Source organism: Lepidochelys kempii, chromosome 2 (genome assembly GCF_965140285.1).
Source record: "Lepidochelys kempii isolate rLepKem1 chromosome 2, rLepKem1.hap1, whole genome shotgun sequence".
Taxonomy (NCBI): Eukaryota; Metazoa; Chordata; order Testudines; family Cheloniidae; genus Lepidochelys; species Lepidochelys kempii.
This window is the reverse complement of record NC_136381.1, coordinates 114,848,360-114,871,002: the sequence shown is the minus strand read 5'-3', so window position 1 is coordinate 114,871,002 and position 22,643 is coordinate 114,848,360. Positions and strand designations below refer to the sequence as shown.

Sequence of the window (22,643 nt, the reverse complement as noted above, 5' to 3'; positions counted from 1 at the left end):
CTGGGGAATGATTGCAAATGCAGAGACTGAGGCATTGATTTGGTTGCAGTTGCCTTTGCAGTCGTGAAAGGAGCCAGAAAGACAGCAGAGAATGAGAGAAGCAGCTAGTAGTCTGGCTCTGAGAGGGAGCAGAGACAGAACTCCTCGGGGGCACAGGAGTGGCTGGAAAAGTAGCGCTGGATTTTTCTGAGCAAGGAAACTGCCCCCCCTGTTGTTTGTTCCTACTGTGTTCAGGGAAACAGCACATTGTGTACTGGTTCTTTGTAAATAAACACGATGGAACCAAATAAATACCTGACTCTCATAATCCATTTCTCTCCTTAGTGGAAACAAGTCAACAAGATCCAGAACAGTCGCTGACCACTTGTGCCAAAGTGCAACGCGGGTGTGAGGAAGTGGGATCCAGTTTCCAAAGAGAGAAATTGTGAGCTGGTATTACTGTTGACAAGACAGGTCAAATAATTGAACTTCTCACAAAACTCAAGGATAGAAAAAAGGAATTAAAACAAGACCTAAAACATGAAATGGAGACTTCGCAAAACCAATTAAAGCAACTTCTGGCAGCTTCCCAGGAAGGACAGAGATGACTTGCAGACAGAGATAAAACCTTTGCAGGGGCATTAGCTCCAAAGTGACTTGGCAGATTGGGAAACCCAGCTATAAAAAGGTTTCTTAATCATACTCTCCAACATCTGAGTAGCACAGATAATGGGATGTCAAGAAGGATGAACGAGGTGACCATCAATCTGCCTGTCATGGACTTGAAGGTTTTCCAGGAAATAGGGGAGACGAGGCAAGCTGTGGCCAAGCTGGAATTCACTAACAGAGATGAGCTGCAGCAAGGACTTAAAGTTACATTGAGAAGGAAATCAAACATCATAGACCACAGTGAAAGGCAGCTGTGTGGATGAGGAATTTGGCCAGCTGGAGGACTTGGGTAAGACTGGGCATTTACAATAATTTTCTACCCTGTTTGTAACCCACAGAGTCCCAGGGGGGAAGGTTCAATCATCCCAGCTTAATAATATTAAAGCCCAATATCTCTGAAGAGAAAACTCCCTGGGAATCTTATTTGGCTTAGTTCCATCATTGCCCGAATGAATGTCTGGGAGATGAACAGACTGGGTGGTTGCTAGCAGCCAGCTTGGGTGGCCCAGCTCTGACTGTACTGCAGAATTTACCCCGCAGAAAAGAGACCAAGTTTTCCAGATCTGGGACAAGGCCTTGATATGTGGTGTGACAAACTGGGACAATGTCTGTAGTATCTTTTATGAATATTATGTGTGATTCGGTTTCCCTGTTCAAATTCATATGCTGCCTGTTTGAACGCACAGAGCTTAATCAAAGGGGGCTGTAAAAATCTTGTTATAGAACATAGCAGGAAGGGTAAAACAATGACACAGAGAAATGAACCTCCCATACACAACCTCAAAAGTGTGACGATAACATTGGCTGGGCCCACAACTGGTGAAAAAATTAACTTAGCTAGCTTCATCCAAACTAAGCCTTGGACCAAAAGGAGATGGAACCCCTAAAAGACCCTAAATAAGGGAGGAGCTTTGGGGGAGACCTGAGAGAGAGGCTGCCAAGGATGTGTAGTGAAAAGGTTGACAATCTGACGACTGTCTTAAACACAAACAAAGACAGAGGGGCCAGGCTGCAAGCAGTGTAGGTTGTTTCTCCCAACTCAGATGGGAAATAAGCCGGACCCATCTAAACAATGGATAGAGAGGGCAAGCTTCAGTAAAGGAGTATGCATGCAGGTCTATTTGTTATTTTAAATCTACTTCTTTAAGTACTATGTGCCTTTGAGGCAGAATAAATCACGTTATGTTTTGGAGATGCTGTTTTTGTATCACTGCAAACATATGCTGTCACAGGCAGGGCTGGATTTCTAGTGAGGCATAGTAGGCATGTGCCATGGGGCGCTGGCGTTCTAGGGGTGCCTAAAAGTTAAAAGGGGGTGAAAAGTTAAAAAGTTCACAGAGTAGACCCTCAGAGTTACGGACGCCTCGGGAATAGAGGTTGTCTGTAATCCTGAAATGTTCCATAGTTCTGAAGAAGAGGTTACTGACTTCAGCCACATAAGGGGTTGAGCCTGCAGCCACAGGGGGTGTGCGGGATTCCGGATGTGGGTGTGGGGAGCCGGGGGTTCTGATTCCGAACGGGGGGCTCGGGGCTTCTGCGCGGGGCAGCACCGGGGCTCAACACTTTAGATCTGGAGGGAGCACTGGGGTCGGGGCAACAGTCCTGCAGCTCCACTCCTGGTTTCAGCCTCACAGGGGGCTCCGGGGCTTGGGGTTCAGCGGGGCAGGGAGGGAGGCCAACACTGGCACTCTCCTCCGGGCTGAAGTCCCAAGGCCTGGTGCCCCCTGTGGGGCTGAAGCCCTGAGCCCCAGTGCTCCTGAGGGTCAGAAGCCCAGAGCAGCACAGTATTTACTATTTTTTGGTTTTGTCTGCTCTGCTACCTGAGCCTGGGCTGCCGCCTGGTGAGGGATAGGCGTGGGGGGAGGGGAAGGAGAACCTGAGTCCGGGCTGCCTGCTAAGGCATTGGTGGGGGGGGGGGGGGGGCGGGGAAGAAGGAGAGCCAGAGCTGTCAGTCTGGGGTGGCTGGGCTCCAGCTGTCCCCTTTATCCCCACCACCCGGGTGTGCACAGCCCTTCTGAATCAGCCCCAGCCACCAGGGCTGCCAGCCAGAGCTCTTTAAAAAAAAAGAAAAAAGAAAAGAAAGCACACAGCTCACGCATCCCTTGACATATTCCCGGGCCTCCCTTAGGAGGCCCACCCCATAGTTTGAGAACCGCTGCTATACGGTACTGACATGACTAAATGAAGCGGTATATAGGATACAGGAATAAGATCATTATACAATATAGGATATCTTATGATGATGATTTTGTACATTGCCTGCACTATAGGATGCCAAGCCCAGCAGGAGTGCCATAGACTTTAAGGCCAGAAAGGACCATCATGATCATCTAGTAGGACCTCCTGCACATGGCAGGCCACAGAATCTCACCCACCCACTCCTGTAATAGACCTCTAACCTCTGACTGAGTTCCTGAAGTCCTCAAATCATGATTTAAAGTCTTCAAGTTACAGAGAATCCACCATTTACACTCGTTTAAACTTGCAGGTGACCTGTCCCTTTTGCAGAAGAAGGAAAACCACCTCCCTCTCCCACCCCAGGTCTCTGCTAATCTGACCCAGGGGAAAATTCCTTCCTGGCCACAAATATGGTGATCAGTTAGACCCTGAGCATGTGGGCAAGGCCCACTAGCCAGACACCTGAAAAAGAACTCTCTGGAGTAACTCAGAGCTCTCCCTACCTAGTGTCCCATCGCCGGCCATTGGAGATATTTGCTACTAGCAGTCCCATGTCAGTTATATGCCACTGCAGCAGTTTCATCACACCATCCCGTCCATAAATTTATCAAGCTCAGTCTTGAAGCCAGTTAGGTTTTTTGCACCCATTGCTCTCCTTGGGAGGCTGCTCCAGAACTTCACTCCTCTGATGGTTAAAAACCTTTGTCTATTTCAAGCCTAAACTTGTTGATGGACAGTTTATATACATTTGTTCTTGTGTCAACATTGGCACTTAACTTAAATAACTCCTCTCCCTCCCTGGTATTTATCCCTCTGATGTATTTATAGAGAGCAATCATATCTCCCCTCAGCCTTCATTTGGTTAGGCTAAACAAGCCAAACTCTTTGAGTCTCCTCTCATTACATAGGTTTTCCATTCCTCTGATCATCCTAGTAGCCCTTCTCTGCACCTTTTCCAGTTTGAATTAATCTTTCTTGAACCTGGGAGACCAGAACAGTCTTCTAGAGGAGGTCCCACCAGTACCTGGTATAATGATACTAACACTTCCCTATCCCTACTGAAAATACCTTGCACCCTATGATCACATTAGCTTTTTTCATGGCTACATCACGTTGGCATCTCATAGTCATTCTGTGATCAACTAATACACCAAGGTCTTTCTCCTGTCACTTCCAACTGGTATATTCCCAGTTTATAGCAAAAATTCCTGTTGTTAGTTTCTAAATGCATGACCTTGCACTTTGGACTATTAAATTTAATCCCATTTCTATTACTGAAGTTTTCAAGGTCCTCCAGATCTTTTTGTATGATATTCCGGTCCTCCTCTGTATTGGCAATTCCTCCCAATTTTGTGTCATCCACAAATTTTATTAGCACACTCCCATTTTTTGTGCCAAGGTCATTAATAAAAATGTTAAATAAGACTGGTCCCAAGACTGATCCCTGAGTAACTCCACTAGTAACCTCCCTCCAGGTGGACATTCACCTTTCACCATGACCCGTGGTAGTCTCCTCTTTAACCAGTTCCTTATCCACCATTCAGTTCTCATATTAATCCCCATCTTCTCCAATTTAACTAATAATTTCCCATGTGGAACTGTATCAAATGCCTCATTGAAATCCAGATAGATTAAATCTCCTACATTAATTTATTTTTTTACACAAAGGAATCTTCTCAAAAAAAGAGATCAGGTTGGTCTGGTATGATCTACCTTTTGTAAAACTATGTTGTATTTTATCCCATTTACTTTTTGCCTCTATGTCCTTAATTACTTTCTCTTTCAACATTTTATTTAAGATTTTGCTTACACTTAAGGTCAAACTAACAGGCCTGTAGATTCCTGGATCATTTTTTCCCCCTTTTTTAAAAGAATAAGGACTGTATTAGCAACTCAGGAGCAACCCCTGAATTGACAGATTCATTGAAAAACCTTGCTATTGAGCTTGCAATGTCATGTGCCAGTTTCTTTAATATTCTTGGATGGAGATTATCCAGGCCCCCTCACCTGTTGGTTTATTTCCATTAAGCTATTTGAGTTTGACTTCCACCTCAGATGTGGTCATTTCTACTTCCATAGGAATTACTTGATACTGTAATACACATGATAAATAATAATATTTTCTGGGGAGATAGAAGAATAAGGAGCACAATAATGCCAAGTGAATTTTTGTGTCAGTTTGCAATAGACTAACTGAATCATTTAGCAGCTCTATTTCATTCCTTGGTTCCTATTTTACAAAATAACTATAAAGCTGTCAAGGTTCCTTCCCCACTCTGAACTCTAGGGTACAGATGTGGGGACCTGCATGAAAACCTCCTAAGCTTACTTTTACCAGCTTAGGTTAAACTTCCCCAAGGTACAAACTATTTTACCCTTTGCCCTTGGACTTCCACTGCCACCACCAAACTTTATCTGGGTTCCTGAGAAAACGTTGTTTGGAAACATCTTTCCCCCCAAAATCCTCCCAACCCTTGCACCCCACTTCCTGGGGAAGGTTTGGTAAAAATCCTCACCAATTTGCATAGGTGACCACAGACCCAAACCCTTGGATCTTAAGAACAATGAAAAAGCATTCAGTTTCCTTACAAGAAGACTTTTAATAGAAGAAAAAAAAGAATCACCTCTGTAAAATCAGGATGGTAAATACCTTACAGGGTAATTAGATTCAAAACATAGAGAATCCCTCTAGGCAAAACCTTAAGTTACAAAAAAGACACACAGACAGGAATAGTCATTCTATTCAGCACAGCTATTTTCTCAGCCATTTAAAGAAATCATAATCTAACACATACCTAGCTAGATTACTTACTAAATTCTAAGACTCCATTCCTGTTCTGTCCCCGGCAAAAGCATCACACAGACAGACACAGACCCTTTGTTTTTTTCCCTCCTCCCAGCTTTTGAAAGTATCTTGTCTCCTCATTGGTCATTTTGGTCAGGTGCCAGCGAGGTTACATTTAGCTTCTTAACCCTTTACAGGTGAAAGGATTTTTCCTCTGGCCAGGAGGGATTTTAAAGGTGATTATCCTTCCCTTTATATTTATGACAAAAGCTAAACCTTGCATTGCCTTTCAGGCCTTAATTCAAACCTGTAGATGGTGCCATTTTACTTCTTTTTCTGTATGTGCCATTTAAAATTAGACATAAAGCATCATAACTGGCTGGCAGCCTTGTCATAGATTCCAAGGCCAGAAGGGATCCTTTGTTACTTTAGGAGTTCAGAGAACCACTGTGATGTGTGAATTCATTTTGTTAAAAATTGCTTTGACCTGATACCTCCTTGAGTTTCAGACGCTAAAGACCAGGCTTCTTTATTCTCAGCCTGCTTCATGCTTCTGATGGGCACACACATTACAGGAGTACAACTTATGCTTCTGTAATTCATGAGACTTATTCTTTGCCACTATTGTCTGCTCTGTCAGTGGCCCAAGGGGGTGTATCCAAAAAATTTTACAAATTACAAAAGGAAAACAGAAAGTGCCATCATCCTCCAGTTACTAGCATACTGGGAAAAATTGGCTGTAGAAAAATGCAAAGTGAGGCTATCCCTGGGGAAAAAAACCTCACAGATTACCTATCTATAGCTATCCTAATTACTTATGTGGCTTCCATTACTGTAGTATCTAAGTACCTCACAATCTTTAATGTATTTACCCTAACACCCCTAAGAGGTAGGGGGTGCTATTGTCCTCATTGTAAAGATGATGAACTATACCTAAGATTTAGGGTAACCATTCCTTTGTGGGGGGAGGGGGTCAGCTTCTCTAGTGTATCCTGTGTGAGATTCAGCGTCTGATGAAATATCTCAGCCCCCTCAAGAGGAGGACTGCAGATCTGGGTTCACAAACAAGAGTCCAGCCAGCACATTCACCATGAATTGTAATGTGCTGGAGAGGGCTCTGAGGTACCTCTTGTTAAAATTTCCACTCCAGATTGAAGGGATGCTTATGGTGAATTGCCTGGGGATCAGCTTCTCTCTGGATACCAAAAAAGCATCTCTGCTAGAGAGAACTAATCTGAAGGGTCATAAAAAGACTTTTGAAGAGTAATTCTTTAGCCTTTGGAATTAAACTCTTTGCACCAAATATCTGGTGTTTTCAAAGTATTTCTGGTGGGGAGGGTCATATTAGACTTTCCTGAAAAAGTCATCATCCTTCATCCTAAATAACATACACTGGAAACTACCTCATAATGCTCAGTGTACCCTTCAGGAACAAAGCAGAACCTTTTTAATGGGCAGATAATTTATTTGTTAGCCAACTGGTGCAGCATCCCTCCTTGGCCATGGGCGTGAGAAAGTATTATTGTTTAGATGGGAAACCAGACTAATAGATTTTCCAATCTCTCACCACCTTTCAGTGGGCACATGAGCCCCTAGGATACTGGCATTATCACACACTCTGGAAGATGATTATTGCAGGACCTCCTGGTTATAACATTATAAAGCACATCACTGCCAGAACAGGTGGTTCCCACCCAAGGATGCATCACAACCACTTTGCCTTACAGGGCCCTGTTTAATAGATCAGGCCCAATGTCTTGGTTAAGTGAAAATATACAAGAAATAATATGTTTAGGAAATAATCCCCTCACATTTTAGAGCCATCGACATCAAGCAACCCTCTCTAGACAAAGAAAATCTCTCCAGGAGCTCTGAGCCCAGTCTCTTCCTTTATGGAGCTCAAAACACCTGGTGGGCAATTATTGATTGAAGGAAATTAGCTTTCAGTTATCCTTCCCATACAGTATCACCTGCTCCATTTACAAATCCCTGGAACTCCCAGCTTGTCCAATTAGCATCCCCCCACCATCAAGCATCCCCCTGACCCATCCCCCGCCATCAAGGATTAGGAAAGCAGCTTTCCCATAGGGATTTAACCCTTCACCTGCCATGTTAACTGGTATTAGACATACACTTTTAGGAAAAGGATATTTTTGCCCCTCTTCTGAGTGATAGCAAATGCCCGAGACCTTGCAGGTCAGCTTCATAGTGGAGAGAAATCAGTGTAGTAGAATCTGGGTATATTCTAAGTATAACTTGTTTTATTTACATAAACACTAGTCCTGGAACAGAAGTGGTCATATAGCATGCAAGGTAATCCCCTCTTTCAGGAATTTCAGCCAATGCCTAGTTACAAGGGAGGAATTCTGCCTCAAGAATTTATTTCAGACAGCAAATTCTCCTGGTCCTCCCTCTGCCCAGGACAAAATCAGCACAGCTTCCCCAGGTGAAATATTTGCTTGCATGCTAAGAAAAAGAACTTGGAAGACTACTTGTAACAGTGCAACCTGCCATAGAATATTGTGTAAAAATATAAATAAACCCAAGCAGTGCTAGGTGAAAGGTCACATTTCTTCATGTGGAACAGCTAGCTCTTTATGAGACTCAGTGTGGCCTAATGGATAGAGTACTGGATCAGGATATGTGGGTTCTATTCCTGACTCTGCCACTGGCCTACAGAGTGACCTCAGGCAAGTCTCTTTCCCTCTCTGTGCCTCAATTTCCCCATTTGTAAAATAGAAATAATGATACTGACCTCCTGTTGCAGTCTGTACCCCTATATTCATGCCTTTTACAGGTCTATGATGAATTTTATACAAAGTATGCCTTGTGCGGTGTCATTTGAAAACTCATTATTTGCTGACCATTATTGTCCTGGTAAAATGTGTGTGTGGCAACATTGCACATACAATTATAAGATTCTATTGTATGATATGACTAAGACATGTTCCAAGTCTGGGGATCAGTCACAAACCGGTTCCCCAGCGACAAAAGGTTAGCTGATGCCTTAGTCAGGTGTCAACAAAATCAAATGGACCATCACCTGGTTAAGTATTCATTCTTTGGACACACAACAACCTCACTTCTGGGCTAGAAAGTTGTGAACTCAAGTATCACTGCAGGACTTGGGTTCATACGCAGTGCTAACATTGTAGAGCACTATGCACTGTCAGAGGTCACCCCACTGAAGCTCCCAACTTCCCCGGGGGTGTAATATGTTTTCTTTAACAGAGCCATCTGTGTAGACATGACTGTTACTGGTACCGTCTTTTACTAACACGAGTATGGAGGGGGACGCATTCATATTGACACTTTAAATAAGTTTTATTAATAGCCTGGTTTAACACGATCTTTTACAGCTGCCTGTGAAAATGGATGCCATGACCCCTACCATGAGGGAGTCTGAGCTGGTTCATTCTTCCATTTTGTCCTTTTCCGGATTTTCCTCTTGAGATCTGTGTCTCAGACATGAGCAAAAACAGCTGATGCATGATATATTTACTCTCACAGGGCTAGCAATGTATAAGTTCTCAAAGGCCTCTAGAAAGGCATTGTCAAGCTGTTGAAAGATTTTCAGAAAAGGAACAGTGTAAGCACCCCACTGCTTGTTTTTAGATTTACTCAATCCCGGGTCAGTTCCTAACCCTAATACACCCCATCCTCAAACGTCACTTCTTAATCATTCATTTACCTAAGTGATGTTCACCTTGTCCGCCGGTGACTCCCCCAAGCCATGATCACCTTCCACCTCCAGGGGGGTGGATGATGAGAGGTTGTCACACTCATCAGGGTGCCTCATGAGGGTTTGGGTTTCGGGGTCAGGTTCCGACGTATCCATCAATGGTTGAGTCAAAGCGCCCTCGTCGGAAGTGTCGCTGATGTAGCGCTTTCTCCACACAAGTCCAAAGGTGCTTGGGGCTAAAACAAAGTCCAAAGTTCTCACGGGGCGGTGAAGGAGTCCATGTTTCCTCTCAGCCTTTCCACAATTTCTAAAACATACGTTCTTGGTTAGGGATGGCCTCTTCTGCCCGACACTGGGACTTCTGGGGTGATGGTGCTGCACTCTGATTGGCAGAGGGTGGTGGGAGAAGTTCTTAGAGGGGTCACACGACCCTCTTCTGGGCGGTTCATCCCATCCCAGAACCTGCCCTATTTTGGTCAAATCTGCTCTCAGGGCAGTCCTCTGCAGCCGAAACCCATCAGAATTGGTTGAGAGTAGAGGGAGGAGTTGTTAGAGGGGTCACATGACCCACTTCCGGATGGGTCACCCCACTCTGGAACTCCCCAATTGGTCAAATCTCCTCTTGAGGTGGTCCTACAGGGGTGAAATCCATCCTGAATGGTAGAGGGTGGTGGGAGGACGCACGGTCACATGACACACCTTGCTTCCAGTCATGTGTCTGCCTTGACACTGGAAGTAATATCCCCATGGGGCAGGACTTCCAGTGATAAGTGGGCGCTGCTTAAGGGATCAAGGGGCGGGATTAACATTTGATTGACAGTAGGGCCCTTATACTACTATCCTCAACAAGGGGTGAACAGAATGGTACAGACTATCACAGTACCACATTAGCGCAGCTTTTCAGCTGCCTTTGTGTTGTCTGAACAGTGCAAAGCAACTAGAAGCAGGACCAAAGATCTAGCCACATGTTCCAAGTACAGAAGGAAAACGCTTGCCATGAAGAGGAAAAGCCTATGAAAAAGTACAAAAAAGGAATTTGCTTATTGAATCTTGTCTAAAACAGAGCTCTACACCACAGCATAGGCAGATGGATCATCATAAAGTATTCCCCCAGTATATCTTCAGGGGCGATAGGGGGCCTCCAGAAACCACCTCTCCTTTATTGCACAGAAACAAGGAGGAGTTGGGCAATCCAATATTCCAGCCCTCCTTTCCCCGAGGCTTATAAAGCAATCCAAGTCCTTCTTGCACAATCTCCTTTCACCACCAGGTTTCTGGATATTGTTTGTGTGACCTGAATGACAAACTCCTACCTGAGTTGAGACAACCTCCAGGCTCAAGGCCAAATTCCCAAATTAAACCTCTCAGTTTCCCAGGCCAGGCCTCTGGAATTGCACTCAGAACACTCTGACCTCCCACACAGGTGTCTGTATGAATGGAAGCATATTTAAGGTCTGCTCCTGCTCCCACAGAAATTAAGATTTTGCCATTGATCTTACAGGGTGTAGAATCAGATCCCTAAAGAGGGTGTCTCACTTGCACAGGCAGTAATTCCACGGAAGGCAAGGGTACTAAACAAGCATACATGAAATCAGAATCAGGCCCAGAAAGCATAAGCAGGTGTAGTTTCAGAGTTCAGTTTTAATCTTGTATGTGTGTTCTTATTGAAGTTCCAGAGCATGTTACCACAAGTCTTACAGAATACATCAATTTATTGCAAGAAGCCTACATTTAGGCATTGAGGTAAGAACATTTTGAGCTATATTTCTAAGTTTATATAGTACCTCCATGCTGAGGAAAGTTAATTGTTCCCTTTCTTCAATTACAACCATTGGCATCAAGTGCTTTACTTATATATTATAACTATTTTATATAAGTATTTGAAGCTGATGACTTCCCTACAAAGAATACATTTGCAGATGCACACCCAAAATGCCTTTTGGATATGCTCACTTGTGTTTCTCTCTTTGAGGTGTGTCCAAAACCTGAAATGGCATGACCTGTTTTAGGCAGCTGAGTGTGTACTGTGGTTTCAAAAGGAGCAGGAGTTTCGCTTCTGCTTTTATTTACCTAGCCAGAACTTCTCCTGATGGAGAACAAAAAAGGCCTTACCCTTTTTCACTAATACAAGAAGCAACTGATGCAGAGATTAAGTGGGAAGCCAAAGGAATGAAACTGGATGGAGGAGTGAGAAAAGAAGGAGGAAATAATTCTATTAATTCAGTGATCTGCTCAGGTCAGTCACTCAGTTCTCATTCCTAGTCCCATCCCTGTCTGTGCTCTGTTCTCTGTCTCAGACATGTGCTGCAGCCAGGTAGGATTCTAAATCTCTTGGTTTCCAAGTTAGTTGTGACTTTTGGTCTCATATATTAACCATCAACTTTCTTTCTATGCATAAATGAGCCACAGTACATTATGTCCAGAACTATACAGTGCATACTATGGATGGGGTTAAGAGTAGCCATAAATACCTGAAAAGAGAAAAGGAGTACTTGTGGCACCTTAGAGACTAACCAATTTATTTGAGCATGAGCTTTCGTGAGCTACAGCTCACTTCATCGGATGCATACCGTGGAAACTGCAGCAGACTTTATATATACACAGAGAATATGAAACAATACCTCCTCCCACCCCACTGTCCTGCTGGTAATAGCTTATCTAAAGTGATCATCAGGTGGGCTTTCTCACATCCCCCCCACCCCCATACACACACAAACTCACTCTCCTGCTGGTAATAGCTCATCCAAACTGACCACTCTCCAAGTTTAAATCCAAGTTAAACCAGAACATCTGGGGGGGGGGGTAGGAAAAAACAGGAGGAAACAGGCTACCTTGCATAATGACTTAGCCACTCCCAGTCTCTATTTAAGCCTAAATTAATAGTATCCAATTTGCAAATGAATTCCAATTCAGCAGTTTCTCGCTGGAGTCTGGATTTGAAGTTTTTTTGTTTTAAGATAGCGACCTTCATGTCTGTGATTGCGTGACCAGAGAGATTGAAGTGTTCTCCGACTGGTTTATGAATGTTATAATTCTTGACATCTGATTTGTGTCCATTTATTCTTTTACGTAGAGACTGTCCAGTTTGACCAATGTACATGGCAGAGGGGCATTGCTGGCACATGATGGCATATATCACATTGGTGGATGTGCAGGTGAACGAGCCTCTGATAGTGTGGCTGATGTTATTAGGCCCTGTGATGGTGTCCCCTGAATAGATATGTGGGCACAATTGGCAACGGGCTTTGTTGCAAGGATAAGTTCCTGGGTTAGTGGTTCTGTTGTGTGGTATGTGGTTGTTGGTGAGTATTTGCTTCAGGTTGCGGGGCTGTCTGTAGGCAAGGACTGGCCTGTCTCCCAAGATTTGTGAGAGTGTTGGGTCATCCTTTAGGATAGGTTGTAGATCCTTAATAATGCGTTGGAGGGGTTTTAGTTGGGGGCTGAAGGTGACGGCTAGTGGCGTTCTGTTATTTTCTTTGTTAGGCCTTTCCTGTAGTAGGTAACTTCTGGGAACTCTTCTGGCTCTATCAATCTGTTTCTTTACTTCCGCAGGTGGGTATTGTAGTTGTAAGAAAGCTTGACAGAGATCTTGTAGGTGTTTGTCTCTGTCTGAGGGGTTGGAGCAAATGCGGTTGTATCGCAGAGCTTGGCTGTAGACGTGTGGTGTGGTGGATCGTGTGGTGTGGTCTGGGTGAAAGCTGGAGGCATGTAGGTAGGAATAGCGGTTAGTAGGTTTCCGGTATAGGGTGGTGTTTATGTGACCATTCTTTATTAGCACTGTAGTGTCCAGGAAGTGGATCTCTTGTGTGGACTGGACCAGGCTGAGGTTGATGGTGGGATGGAAATTGTTGAAATCATGGTGGAATTCCTCAAGGGCTTCTTTTCCATGGGTCCAGATGATGAAGATGTCATCAATATAGCGCAAGTAGAGTAGGGGCGTTAGGGGACGAGAGCTGAGGAAGCGTTGTTCTAAGTCAGCCATAAAAATGTTGGCGTACTGTGGGGCCATGCGGGTACCCATAGCAGTGCCGCTGATCTGAAGGTATACCTTGTGCCCAAATGTGAAACAGTTATGGGTAAGGACAAAGTCACAAAGTTCAGCCACCAGGTTAGCCGTGACATTATCGGGGATAGTGTTCTTGACGGCTTGTAGTCCATCTTTGTGTGGAATGTTGGTGTAGAGGGCTTCTACATCCATAGTGGCCAAGATGGTGTTATCAGGAAGATCACCGATGGATTGTAGTTTCCTCAGGAAGTCAGTGGTGTCTCAAAGGTAGCTGGGAGTGCTGGTAGCGTAGGGCCTGAGGAGGGAGTCTACATAGCCAGACAATCCTGCTGTCAGGGTGCCAAAAGGAGGTGCTGTTGTCATCATGAATAGGTCGGAATATGAACAAGAGGCTGCTCGGCAGCTCTCCAACACGAGTTTCTACAAGCCATTACCCTATGATCCCACGGAGAGTTACCAAAAGCAACTACAGCATTTGCTCAAGAAACTTCCTGAAAAAGCACAAGATCAAATCCGCACAGACACACCCCTGGAACCCCGACCTGGGATATTCTATCTACTACCCAAGATCCATAAACCTGGAAACCCTGGGCGCCCCATCATCTCAGGCATTGGCACCCTGACAGCAGGATTGTCTGGCTATGTAGACTCCCTCCTCAGGCCCTACGCTACCAGCACTCCCAGCTACCTTCGAGACACCACTGACTTCCTGAGGAAACTTCAATCCATCGGTGATCTTCCTGATAACACCATCCTGGCCACTATGGATGTAGAAGCCCTCTACACCAACATTCCACACAAAGATGGACTACAAGCCATCAAGAACACTATCCCCGATAATGTCACGGCTAACCTGGTGGCTGAACTTTGTGACTTTGTCCTTACCCATAACTATTTCACATTTGGGGACAATGTATACCTTCAGATCAGCGGCACTGCTATGGGTACCCGCATGGCCCCACAGTATGCCAACATTTTTATGGCTGATTTAGAACAACGCTTCCTCAGCTCTCGTCCCCTAAAGCCCCTACTCTACTTGCGCTATATTGATGACATCTTCATCATCTGGACCCATGGAAAAGAAGCCCTTGAGGAATTCCACCATGATTTCAACAATTTCCATCCCACACCAACCTCAGCCTGGTCCAGTCCACACAAGAGATCCACTTTCTGGACACTACAGTGCTAATAAACAATGGTCACATAAACACCACCCTATACCGGAAACCTACTGACCGCTATTCCTACCTGCATGCCTCCAGCTTTCACCCTGACCACACCACACGATCCATCGTCTACAGCCAAGCTCTGCGATACAACCGCATTTGCTCCAACCCCTCAGACAGAGACAAACACCTACAAGATCTCTGTCAAGCTTTCTTACAACTACAATACCCACCTGCGGAAGTAAAGAAACAGATTGATAGAGCCAGAAGAGTTCCCAGAAGTTACCTACTACAGGAAAGGCCTAACAAAGAAAATAACAGAACGCCACTAGCCGTCACCTTCAGCCCCCAACTAAAACCCCTCCAACGCATTATTAAGGATCTACAACCTATCCTAAAGGATGACCCAACACTCTCACAAATCTTGGAAGACAGGCCAGTCCTTGCCTACAGACAGCCCCGCAACCTGAAGCAAATACTCACCAACAACCACATACCACACAACAGAACCACTAACCCAGGAACTTATCCTTGCAACAAAGCCCGTTGCCAATTGTGCCCACATATCTATTCAGGGGACACCATCACAGGGCCTAATAACATCAGCCACACTATCAGAGGCTCGTTCACCTGCACATCCACCAATGTGATATATGCCATCATGTGCCAGCAATGCCCCTCTGCCATGTACATTGGTCAAACTGGACAGTCTCTACGTAAAAGAATAAATGGACACAAATCAGATGTCAAGAATTATAACATTCATAAACCAGTCGGAGAACACTTCAATCTCTCTGGTCACGCAATTACAGACAAAACAAAAAAACTTCAAATCCAGACTCCAGCGAGAAACTGCTGAATTGGAATTCATTTGCAAATTGGATACTATTAATTTAGGCTTAAATAGAGACTGGGAGTGGCTAAGTCATTATGCAAAGTAGTCTGTTTCCTCTTGTTTTTTCCTACCCCCCCCCCCCAGATGTTCTGGTTTAACTTGGATTTAAACTTGGAGAGTGGTCAGTTTGGATGAGCTATTACCAGCAGGAGAGTGAGTTTGTGTGCGTATGGGGGTGGGGGGATGTGAGAAAACCTGGATTTGTGCAGGAAATAGCCCAACTTGATTATCATGCACATTGTGTAAAGAGTTGTCACTTTGGATGGGCTATCACCAGCAGGAGAGTGAATTTGTGTGGGGGGGGTGGAGGGTGAGAAAACCTGGATTTGTGCTGGAAATGGCCCACCTGATGATCACTTTAGATAAGCTATTACCAGCAGGACAGTGGGGTGGGAGGAGGTATTGTTTCATATTCTCTGTGTATATATAAAGTCTGCTGCAGTTTCCACGGTATGCATCCGATGAAGTGAGCTGTAGCTCACGAAAGCTCATGCTCAAATAAATTGGTTAGTCTCTAAGGTGCCACAAGTACTCCTTTTCTTTTTGCGAATACAGACTAACACGGCTGTTACTCTGAAACCTGTCATAAATACCTGTTAATTCATCAAGAACATACTGAATATTTTGGTTTTATATTGTTCACAAACCCAAATCAAACACATATATAACGAGCAACAGGTTGTTACTGAGACCAGTAGGGAAGCTGCTTTGTTATGCACTGTATACAAGGAGCTGGAAGAAGGTGTGTCTAACATGGGATGGACCTAAGAAAGTCTCAAAGAGATTTAATCAACTTTTAGGTCAGTATGTGATAAGGAGAAGAGGTTAGATGAAGTGTGGTCTACTCAGTGCTTCAGACAGTGGGCAGCATATTATCTGTTTAATTTATTGTCTTATGAGTAAACTACTTCTTTGTGTGGAGAGAGAGGCTGAAATGTTGGTGTGAGGAGCATGTGGACACCAGAAATGATGCTTGGATTTGAGTGGGAGGACCTCAAGGGGGGTTGAATTATGGAGGGATGCTGGGGAGACACAAATTTAGCATCTTTGCCTGAAAAACTAACCCCCCACATACATAACTAAGGAAACATGTGCCCGTCATCACCCTAATCATTTTGCTTGTATGATGCATCCCTTCCCCTCCTTCTTTAACTGGCTGTTCTTCTGAAATTGCACACTTTGGGATAGGGAGCTTATCTTCCTCTCTATCTGGCAAGCACATGCCATGATCTGAAATACAGATAAATATCATCTTTGGACTTATGCCATATAAATGTGATGCAAGCAGAGACTGAGATTTAGCAAGGTGCTTAAGCCTATGCCTCACTTTAAACGCAAAAAGTTTCACTGAAATCATTGGGATGACCCACAAGCTTAAAGTTAGGCATGTTCTTAAGTACTGTCCTGAATCATGGCCTAGTATCATACTCGCTTTCTTTACGGCTTTGGCTCAATGGATGGAGCACGAAAAAAGAGAAAGACAAAGGAAAGTGTAGGTCCTCTACTTAGCAGGGAAGGAGAGCTAATAAGTGATGACATTAACAAGGCTAAGGTGTTTAATGTCTATTTTGCTTCAGTCTTCACTGAAAAGGTTAACGGTGACCAGATATTCAACACAATTAATATTAGCAAAAGCGGAGAAGAAATGCAAGCCAATATAGGGAAATAACAGGTTAAATAATATTTAGATAAATTAGATATATTCAGATCAGCAGGCCCTGAGGAAAATCAACCTAGGGTACTTAAGGAACTAGCTGAAGCAATCTTGGAACCATCAGCAATTATCTTCAAGAACTTATAGAGGATGGGTGAGGTCCCAGAGGACTGGAGAAGGGCAAACATAGTAACTATCTTTAAAAGGGGGAACAAAAAGGCCTTGGGGAATTATAGACCAGTCAACCTAATTTCGATACCTGGAAAGACATTGGAACAAATTATTTAAAAAATCAATTTGCACATACCTAGAGGATAATAGCATTATAAGGAATAGCCAGCATGGGTTTCTCAAGAACAAATCATGCCAAAACAACTTAATTTCCTTCTTTGACAAGCATAGTGGATAGGAGGAAGCACTGGATATGCTATAGCATTCTCATAATCAGGGCCGGATTAACCTTTTGTGGGCCCGGTGCCAAACACATTTGTGGGCCCCCATGGAGGCAATGGAGCATGGTGCGGGGAGGTCAGTCCCCAGAGCGAGGGGACACCCAGAGGCAATGGGGCATGGCGTGGCAGGGCCGGCTCCGCTCCACCCAATGCAAGGGCACTATTTACAAACCGGCAGTTGCCAGACGCATAGTGGCCTGCCCGGCCCTGTGTGGCCAGCATGCCTCTTCCCCTCAGGGGCAGGACAATGCCACACCACACAGCCACCCCACCCAACACCCCCCAACTCCCTATGCCCGGCGCCCCCCCAGACCCACCCACAAATGCAAGACACCGTGCACAAACACCACCCCTGCCCACAGCCCCACAACTGCCCAGCACCTCCCACATTAAACCCCCACTCCCTAGTGCCCCAACACAACGGGGTCTTGGGGCGCAGTGCAAGCGGAGCAGGCTGGGGCCCCTTGTGAGCATGGACCCAGCTCCATGGAGCCACTGGAGCCATTGTAAACCCGGCTTTGCTCATAATCAAAGTAGAGAAATGTGGTCTAGATCAAATTACTATAAGATGGGTGCAAAACTGGTTGAATGACAGTTATCAATTGTTCGCTGTCCAACTGAGAGGGCGTATCTAGTGGGATCCTGCGGGGGCCAGCCCTGGGTCCAGTACTATTCAATATTTTATTAATGACCTGGATAATAGAGTGAAGAGTACGCTTATAAAATTTGTGGATGACACCAAGCTGGGAGGTGATGCAAGCACATTGGAGGGCAGGATCAGAATTAAAAATCACCTTGGTAAACTGGAGAATTGGTCTGAACTCAACAAGATGAAATTCAAAAAGACAAATGCACAGTACTCCACTTACGAAAGAAAAATCAAATGCCCAACTACAAAATGGGGAATAACTGGCTAGGCAGTATTATTGCTGAAGAAGATCTGCGGGGTTATACTGGATCTCATATTGAATATGAGTCAACACTGTGATTCAGTAGCAAAAAGGGCTAATATCATTCTGGATATATTAACAGGAGTGTCGTAAGTAAGGCATGGGAGGTAATTATCTTGCTCTACTCAGCATTGGTGAGGCCTCATCTTGAGTACTGTGTCCAATTCTGGGCACCACACTTTAGGAAAGAGGTGGACAAACTGGAGAGAATCCCAAGGAGAGCAACACAAGTGATACAAGGTTTAGAAAACCTGACCTATGAGGAAAGGTTAAAAGAACTGGGCATGAAAAGAAGACCGAGGTGGGACCTGATAACAGTCTTTAAATATGTTAAGGGCTGTTATAAATAGGATGGTGATCAATTGTTCTCCACGTCCGTTGAAGGGAGAACAAGATGTGATTGGCTTAATCTGCAGCAAGGGAGATTTAGGTTAGGTATTAAGAAAAACTTTATATCATGCAGGTAGTTAAATTGTAGATTAGGTTTTCAAGGCAGGCTGTGGAATCCCTATTATTGGCAGTTTTTAAGAACAGGCTGGAGAAACCCCTGACAGGGACGGCGTAGGTATACTTGTTCCTGTCTCAGCGCAGGGGTCTGGACTCGATGACTTCCCAAGGTCCTCTCTAGCCCTACATTTCTGAAGTTAATACTTCCAGGAGACATAATTTATTCCACGTGTGGTTGCTTTCCAGCACCTTCTATACAGGGTTTGTGCCAAAGCCATAAGCTAACCCTAGGTAAGTAAGCAAGATTTTTTTTTCTTTTATTACAGCTTGGAGATATAGTAACATTTATCGTGGACAATGGCCACTCCTTTCCCAGGTTACATAGGCAACTGAGTTTAGATATATTTTCCCCCAATGACCTAGAATTTAATTTTGAGCTCATCAATACATGTAGTTTACAATGTTCATCTTTAATAGATGATTAAACCTGGTATTCCCCTTTGAATGAGTCTCGTGAACCCTGATCCCACAAACACATGCTTAGCTTTGCGCATGTAAATACTCTCATTGGACTCATGTTCACAAAGTTAAACACATGCATTTATATTTGTAAAATGAAGTCTTTAATTCAGATCAGTTACGTTGGTTGCGACCATAAGGCAAATAATAATTAAACAAACAAAACAATAAAACAAGGCTCTTTTTTCATGATTCTAGTACAACAGTAATTTATAAACTCCAGTCAAATATGATAAGTTTTTAAAATGGAAGCCAGCTGGCCCTTGCATCAGCACTAACGGGTCCTTCAGGGGTTCTCACAACAATTTTTTTGGTGACCTCGGAGTGTGGCCACCAACTCTTGCTGGTGGCTGCTCTACAATTTTTCCTAAAATACTCAACTTTAGGAAAAACAAATAAATATGCACATATACACATCCAAATCATTGTCATTTATTTATGTAAGGGTTTGGGTTTTTTGAAAACTCAATAATACAAATAACGTACAGTTGTCTCTATTCTTTACTGGGCCTAAACAGAATAGAAACAAAAATAAGGTGCTTTGCATGTTGTTTGTTGTTGTTGTTTCTTTTGCTTTTTTAAAGACTTGCTAGCTAGTAAGTCTGCTGCTATGAAAAGTGATATATGTATGTTTGTTAATATCATTTTTCACAGCAGCAGTCTTGCTAGCTAGCTGGGAGGCAGTGAAAAGTGATATTAACAAACATACAAATATCCCTTTTCACAGAAAATTTACAAAGCCCGGCAAGCTAGGCCCTGGATGGGGAGGTGGGTAGCAAGGCATTGGGGGCCAGGGAGATGGATGGGGGGTTGGGGGAGGCAGTGAGGGTCAGTGGGTCCAGGCTTAAGCTCTGCAGCTGGGGACCAGAGCCAGTACTGGGTTTACCATGGCGCTGGCCCAGGCACCAAAGGGTCCCCGGCTTGGCCCGCTCCTCTTCACCCCCTGCTCTCTCCTTTGGATACTAGCACAGACTGGTGGGGGCCCTTCGGGGGTGGGAGCCATCAGTGTTAGTGTACAGCTGATTTTACATCCATTGGACTCACAGAAATCCCTTTCCGGTATCCCCCTGCACCACTGCGATCACCCCTTCGCTATAGATGGGAAACTTGATTGACATGTGATCGCTCTGATCAACAGCTGCGGTCCCCCCCAACCCACACTTCTCCCCTTTGTGTTGAAAGGGGACCTGGAGCTCAGTGCCTGTTGCATTCCACAGGTGCCGGGGAAGACAGAGCAAGCTGCGATGTGAATTCACGTGCTCGCTTTTAGTCCACAGCCCCAGCTCTGCCTGCACATTGGGCATCAGTGTAATTCTTGCTTTCTCCCAGGAAGATCAGACTCACTCCATGTGTCTGACCCCCCCCCCCCCCCCCAGAAAGTGGAGAAACCAGAATAATTAATAAATTCCAAGGTCAGAAGGGATCATAGAGATATAATCTCATCTGCCCTCCTCTAAACCAGCCTAGAGATGTGTCCCCAACTCATTGCTACTGCAGAGCTTTTAGAAAAACATCCTGTCTTGATTTAACAATGGGCAGCGAGGGAGAATCCACCAGAACCCTGGCTATATTGTTCCAGTGGTTAATTACTTTAAAATATAAAGGGACTTGAGTTTGTTTTCTTTGTAATAATGTTTCTGCCACCCTATCCAGGCAAGCAACTCGTGAAGTGAGATTGGAATACAGGGGAAGAGGCATATGAGCCAAAGCAGCCAATGGCTTATATGAGCATTAATGTCATGATTTGGGTTGCACTAGTTGCTGGGCAGCGGCTGTTTAACTAGCATTTCAGCGGGGAGCACTTCTAGTTTCTGCATTTCAAAGTCTGCCTTTGCTGCAGAAGAAATCCAGCCAGTGATCAATCTCCAGTCATTATTTTGAACACAGCTTTGGGATTAAGAGGGGAGAGCCAGAAGGAGTATTTAGTTTTTCAAGGAGGCTCTTCTGCTATTTTAGGCTGAAAGGGTGTAGCAATAATTAGTGACAGCACAAGCTAATCAACCTATTAAACTAGCCAGAACCAGCCTGACATGGGGTGAGGATTTCTCTTCTGTGTTTGGAATTATGTTAACAAGCTCCCCCAGCTCAGACCCAAAAACTATCCCCGCCCCCGCCAGCTGGGTCCAGGAGCCTGTGCTTCTGAACGCGGTTCTGCGTCAGATGGAGATTTAAGATGCAGGACTGAAGAGCCCACCACCCCATGGCTGTAGCCTGCCATCCGCCACCCCAGGGCTAAAGCCAGAAGTCCAAGCTCCACCGGCCCTAGGAAGGTGGGGAACTCACACGGGCTGCCTGCTCCTCTAGCATTTCTGGCTCCAGAGAGGGGCAGGGCCCAACCCCTGCTGGTAGCCCTGGGGAAAGGGCTGCTGCTTCCCTCCCTGCCCCTAATCACTGCCCAGGAGCCTGTGGCAGCAAGAAAAGCCCCTGGTGGCCACAGTTGAGAAATACTGCTCTATGATAACTGGTTTTTAATTACAGTGTAGCCAGTGATTTTAGTTTATTATCCATTTATTGTGTGATGTTATGATTAATTAATATAATGTAATATTTAATCATTGCATGTTGAATAGAGTTAAGTTGTAGGATTATAGAAGTCTAAGATTGATCAGTATTTAGAGGGAATCATGTATTAGCTATCTAAGTAAGAAAGGCTGAAATGCAAGACCTGTAGGATGAGGCCTGCAAAATTTCAGCTTAGCTATTTTAGGCTTTGAAAACAAGAAATTCTGGCATAAGAAAGTGCCTGAAGAATAACCTGATGTCCTAAGATTATCGGAAAAGAGGTACCAAGTGGTAATATTGTGAAAAATTAGCCAGAAGATTCATTTTAATGTTTTAAATAATAAAAATGCTCTAGAGGCACATCTGTCTCCAACATTGTCTTAAGCACAGGATGCAAGTTGTGCATCAGTGCTGATGAGAATAAAGAGAACCTACGTGATTGATCGAAATCAGGATCCCTTATGTTTCTAGGGGACATCAGACCAATAAGGAAAAAGAGCACTGACACTTTCATGTGCATGAGCAGAATGTAGGTATAGGCAGAATCACATTATAAAAAGGGGTGCCCAGAGCAGGAAAATTGAGCTTCCTATGGGAGAACTCCAGCAGGAACCATCCCTTTACTGATGGTCAATCTATGAGAGAGCCAGCAGACTCTAACCCTATCTAGGAGGATGTGAGTACGTCTGTAGTTCTAACTGGTTCATGGATATATTTAGGAGCTGTATATGCTGTGATATTTGTAACTTTGTTAGTAAC

At 44.5% G+C, this 22,643-nt stretch overlaps 1 protein-coding gene across 3 annotated transcripts in view; it reads left to right on the top strand.

Moving 5' to 3' along the window:
* Positions 1–22,643, top strand: part of LOC140907008 (N-acetyllactosaminide beta-1,6-N-acetylglucosaminyl-transferase-like) — a 58,918-nt gene that overhangs the window by 5,296 nt on the left and 30,979 nt on the right. For all 3 annotated transcript variants that reach the window (XM_073332075.1, XM_073332077.1, XM_073332078.2), the window contains exon 2: positions 325–937. The gene's annotated coding sequence lies outside the window, so the exon portion shown is untranslated. The remainder of the gene's footprint in view (positions 1–324; positions 938–22,643) is intronic.